We start from the raw sequence: 6316 nt of genomic DNA on the forward strand, positions 1-6316 counted from the left end.
ATCCTCTTTATAATAAGTCTTCATATATGTTACTGGCCATCAGGTCCCCTCCTCAGTCATCTTTGCTCAAGATTACACATGACCATTTTTTTTAACTTTTCCTCTCAGGTCAGGTTTTCTTGAGGTGAGCTGACAGGTTTGCTAGGCCCCTGGGCAACGTGGTGGTGGAGGGCTGGCTCTGCACTCCAGAAGGACGCATGGACTCCCGTGGAAAGGGTGGGGCCAGGACAGCCAGCCCTCAGTGCTGCCGGGATGGTGCTGCCGCCATCTCCCTCAGCATCATCGGAAGTGCACCATGTAGGGGCACTGGCAGCAATTTAAAGAGCCCAAGTCTCTGGCCCCTGCCAAGTCTCTGGCCCCTGCCACAACTGCAGCAGCTGGGAGACCCTGGCCCCTTTGACTCATAGGATGCTGGGACAATTGCTCCCAGCCTGTCGGCGGGCGTGAGTTTTCTAAACCTTTTAGCATTTATCTTGGTTCTCTCCAGACTCTTGCCAGTTCATCTACATCTTTTGCAAAACAAAACAGCAGTCAAGTTGCACTTTAAAGACTAACAAAATAATTTATTAGGTGAGCTTTCGTGGGACAGACCCACTTCTTCAGACCGTAGCCAGACCAGAACAGACTCAATATTTAAGGCACAAAGAAGCAAATATTGAGTCTGTGCTGGTATGGCTATGGTCTGAAGAAGTGGGTCTGTCCCATGAAATCTCACCTAATAAATTATTGTGTTAGTCTTTAAAGTGCTACTTGACTGCTTTTTTGTTTTGATAGTGTATAGACTAGCACGGCTTACTCTCTGCTACTATCTTTTGCAAAGCGTGGCACCCAAAACTGGGCACAGTAATCCAGCAGTGCCCAGCAAAGCAGACTCATCATCTCCTATGTCTTACATACAGCATTCCAGTTTTAACACAACCAAGAATATGTCACGTTGCTGGCTTATATTCAGTGTGGGATCCAATATAACCCTGATCTTTTTCAGCAGAAAAATTGACTAGCCAGTTAGTTCTGATTTTGTAGTTGGGCATGTGACTTTTCCTCCCGAAGCACAGTACTTTGTGCTTGCCTTTATTGATTTTTATCTTACGGATTTCATAGCAATTCCCTAATTTATCAAGATCATTTTTAATTTGACTCCTGTCTTCCAAAACGCCAGCACTTACCAGCTTGGTGTCACCTGCTACACATTCTCGTTTTCCATTGTCTAAATAGTTAGTTACACAGTTGAATAGAACTGGACTCAGGACAGATCCCAGCAGGATCATAATAGATTCTTCCTCCCAGTGTGACAGCAAACCATCGGTAACTGTGAGTGTACATCAAGTTTTGCATCCACTTTACACCAGTTTCATCTAGAACACTCTTCTCTAGTTTGCTTTGTGAATGTCAGGTGGAACTGCATCAGTAACCTTACTAAAATCAAGACTGTCACATCTGCAGCTTAAGCATCCCATTATGTTCTGCCTTCCCACAAAGAAGATTCTAAATCCCTCACACCTTGATGTGCTCAGAATACAAACACTGAGCCATGGCACTGTGCCACCATCAGATAGCCACAACAGTTGGCTCCATTTATTTATTTTGTAAACTTTTTTTTGGTTTCTGGGATATATATTCAAAAGCTGCAATTATGTAATTAGAGTGGCCTGTAATAGCTCCAAGGAGACAACTAGTTAAACACGTAACTAGACAATACTCCCACAACTATTTCCAGAACAGTGGTAGATTTTTAACTGATGCACACAGGTGGACTGTTTCAGTGGTTCAAATGGCGTCATTTTTTCATTTTTGGTGCTGCGCCCACTCATAGCATTAATGTGAAATGACAGATGTGTAGTGCTTTTTTGCCTTTCCTACTGTGTATTTGCACCCCACCCCAGCCATCCCCATTTGGCTTTAACTTATTAAGAGCAGATGCCTCACCAACTGTTTCACTAAAGAGCATAAATAAGAATGGGGTGACTTTTAGGTTTGCTCATTAAAGTTCTATTTGTGCAATAGTTCCAGTTCCAACTCCTCCAGGCCTGACAATTCATGTTGCTTTTGGATTTTTACATTTGTTGTCATAATTTCGTGTCCTTTAGTTGTATTCACTGCATTCAATACAATCATGATGAGACGGGGATAAATAATTAAACAAAAAACCCTATCGTTTTATGTTGTTTTCAGTTTAAATTTAACATCACGTACATTTAACCAGATTCTTTTAAATGGAAATTGCAGAAATCTACCTGTATATCACAAGGTGAGTGTGTTATAATGAAACTATTAATCTTATTCGGCGTCTTTTTTTTCCTTGTTCAGACACACGTAACAGTGGATGGTGATTTTTTTGTGTGAAACCTACAAGTAAGTACATAACGTTTATCATTACCGATGCCTCCCAAGTATCCTGTGAAGTGAGTCAGACTATCAACAATGATAGATCTACTCTTATGCTGTATGAGGTTATGTCTAGACTACAAAATAAAGTCAAAATTAACAAAGTTGAATTTGTAACACTGGATTTTATAAATAGTAACAGAGAGAGGTAGCCATATTAGTCTGTACTCCAACAAAACAGAACAGTAGATCCATTTCTTCAGATCTGATCTGAAGAAGTGGGCCTGTCCCACGAAAGTTCATCCCGAATAAATCATTTTGTTAGGCTTTAAAGTGCTACATTTCTGCTGTTTTGTTTTGGTGGATTTTATAAAGTCAAAGTTGAGCATCTGCACCTTCTCACAAAGTCGACAATGTGTTCCCACCAATCATCAAAGTTCGACTAGTATCAGAGGGGTAGCTGTGTTAGTCTGGATCTGTAGCAGCAACGAAGGGTCCTGTGGCACCTTATAGACTAACAGAAAAGTTTAGAGCATGAGCTTTCGTGAGTTAACTCACTTCTTCAGTTAACTTCAGTTAATTTCAGTTAACTCCAGCATCTGAAGAAGTGAGTTAACTCACGAAAGCTCATGCTCTAAACTTTTCTGTTAGTCTATAAGGTGCCACAGGACCCTTGGTTGCTGCCAAAGTTCAACTGCTTCATCAGTGAATTGTGGGAACCTATCCCACAGTTCCAAGAGCCCTGTTGCACTCTGGGTTTTTTGCTGCTGCATTATGGGAAAAAAATGCCCTGCAAGTGGTTGTGGGATTGTGATGTTATCTTCCCACACTGCGTTGCCCTCAAATGGCCATTTTTCAGAAGTCTCTTTCCCCAATGAGATATTTTTTGTGTCATCTGCATCACGGAATTTTTAACTAAATGTGCCCTGACAGCACCCGCTGGTCATCTTCCCAGACTGTGCTGCCTTCATTTCCCTCCCTTTGAAACCAAACGGCCAGTTTTCAGAAGGAAATTAGGAAAAGTGGGGAATCCTGGAGGGCACTGGTGTGCAGAAGTTAGCATCCCTCAGAAGGAAAGACAGTGTCTTCCTTTCTAGTGGTTAGGCTCTTTCCCCCACATTGAAAACCACGTGAACAGGCACCTGATTACATACAGCAAGGTTGGGAGAGAATGCCAGAGGGCTTAGGTGTACAGTAAAGTAACTGCCAGTGTGTGAGAGGGAAGGCAGAGAGCACACAAGCTCCATTCACAGTGCAGCAAGCCAGGGAGCTGTCTAATCTCACGTATTAGGTGGCCTGTTCTCTAGTGTCTGTGCCATGCTAACAGGAACCTCAGTGGTCTCCGGTGAAAGAACAAACACCTTGAGTGGGAGCTTCCTGATAAAACTGTACAGTAGCCAAATGGATCAGTAAAGTTGCTCAGGCTACAATAACCTGTGAGCATTTCATGAAACCTATAAATTTACTTGCATTCAGTGGGGCTGGGCACCTGTTTTTCTACTCAGTAATTATTCTGCCTGCAAATAGCAAGGGTGCCTTTCCCTGTCCTGACTGTGCCATGCCACCAGGTACCTCAGTTCTCCCCTGGGGATAGAACACGTTTCACAGGGCAGAGCAGCAGGTCAGGGAGCTGTTGTCCCTCTGTGAACATGCAGCAAACAGGACACTGCACAGACTGTGTGGCTCCCTTGAGCCACACACTTTGTAAGTGTGGGCGGGGGCAAAGGGTGGGGCAGCCCACAAAGCAGCTATGGCCAAGGCCGGCCCCTGCATCCTTTGGAGCCGAGGCTCGCCAAAGTTCCCGTTAGCATGGTGCAGGCACTGGGGCCCAGCCCACAATGCAGTTATATCCAGAGCTGATGCTTCAATCCTGTGGGGCAAGGAGAGACCCAGGGGACTGTGAGGCTCCCATTAGCATGGAGAAGGCACGAGATTCGAAGGGCCCAGCCCACAGTTCAGCACTGGCCAGGGCACCCCGGTGACAGCCGTCCAGCCCCTGAATATCTTTGCTGCAGGGGGGAGTCTTCCCCTGGTGACAGCCAGCCCCAAAATCTTTCCCGCCTTTGAAGCCTTCACCACGCACAGGCCAGGAGCCGTTTGGAAGCATATACCAAAATGGGCAGCAGGCACATCTTTCTGTTGAGTGGAGGGCTAGCCACATGTTGCGGTTGGTTGGGGATAGCCCCTGACTGAGTGGCACCTGTAAGGGAGGGAGGCTCCCCCCATACAAATGTGACCTGCAGTGAAGAAGTTTCTCAGGCTCTCACACAAGCATGACCCCATCGCCTCCCACAAGTGTGACCCCTACAGCCAATCCGCCACGTGCTGTGTTGGGGCAGGGGCTAGCCCACATGACAAAATGAGTCCCTGGCTCTCCTGATGACTTTCTCTCTTAGTGTAGACCCAGCCTAAGAGCTAACGTCTGCTATTTTCTTTCCTTCTTGCCATTTCAGGCTAACTGTTCACTGGGATTCAGGTGAAGCTTTGAATATTACAGGTTGAATCTCCCTAGTCCGGCACTCTCTTATCCAGCAACCTCTGTAATCCAGCATGATTTTAGTTAACCAGATGACCGCTTCTCCTGGATGTGGCCAAGTTTCCTGTGGTCCCATAAAGTTTGTTTCCAGGCACCAAACCTGCCTCTCAGTGTTCTGTGCTGTTAATCGCCTAAATTTCTTCTAAGAGCTCAGTAAGAAGTAGTAATATTGGTAGTGGTGCTAGACAATACTGACCTCCCGTGGTTTAGCAAATTCTCTCATTCAGCAACAGTCAGGTCCTGAGGGTGCCCAATGACAGAGGTTCAACTTGTACAACAAATCATTTTGGGTTACTTCAAAAATAATACACACCAATAAATAAATGAAAAGCATTTCAACTATGGGCTTGGATCCCAAAAAGAGGTGAGCATCTGGAGCTCCCATAGTATTCAACGTGCTAGTTTTGACATTGAAAAGATCTGGGTTACTAGGAGAATGACTTTCTGATTCCACACCTTTGTATTTATGCTCAGCAAAGGCTCTCAGGTTGGAGACAAAGTCCTGAACAAATAAAACCAAGTGCTCACTACCCCAAGAGCAGGCCCATATGTCAGAGAACTGTAGTGGGTTAATCTTTCACTGGCCTTTCATGGGAAAAAGAAAAGGCTCTCCTCTGGATGCACCATGATCAGCACAGCTACTTTCACATCCTACCCCCTGGGAGCACTAGGCCAGTAGCCAACTGATACAGAACAGAAGCAGAGGAAGTCTCTTCTGAATCTTGACAAGAGATCAGATCATTCATCTGTTTAGCTGGGGTGTTGTAGCCAGACAGAATCCCCCTGCTCTACTCCATCTTACCCCTCTTAGGTGCCTCAGAGCACAAAGGACAAAAGGAAACAGCACAGTTTTGATGCCTGGGAGCGCAGATGAGCTAATCTCAAGCACAGTCTTTGATGCCTCAGAGCACAGATGTGCTGCCTCATCACGACCCTGGACAATGGAAGAACACAGATAAGAGAACTAACAGGCCAGCTGATGACCAAAGGGCCTCAAACTGCCCTTGGCTGGTACTGATAATTGAGACGCCTATACATCATCCGAGGAGAGGAATCTCACGCCCATACGAAAAGAATGTCCTGTCTTAATGATTTAGTTATCTCTGTCTTACAAGTATAAATTAAGTTGCAACTCCCTTGTAAGAACTGGCGTCACAAAGGCGAACCAGTACAATTGGCACCGTTAGATAAGGAAGAGTGTACGTGACCCAAGGGGTATAAAGAAGGGTCCGGCAGCCCACTCTAACTGAGCTCCAATTACCTATACCTGCCGGTCGGGTAAGGTCTTTGCCTCCCGAGGTCACAGGGGACGTCCTCCTCGTACTCTTCTTCCCGAGGGATTGAGTGAACGACGTTTGGCTACGCCAGGAGTCAGAGGACGCACGGGTGAGAATTATACCTGCAATGTACTTTTGTGCACGTTTAATAGGAAGAGCTCTGTAAGCTAAGGTGTTT

This window comes from Carettochelys insculpta, chromosome 1 (genome assembly GCF_033958435.1).
Source record: "Carettochelys insculpta isolate YL-2023 chromosome 1, ASM3395843v1, whole genome shotgun sequence".
In the NCBI taxonomy this organism is placed as follows: Eukaryota; Metazoa; Chordata; order Testudines; family Carettochelyidae; genus Carettochelys; species Carettochelys insculpta.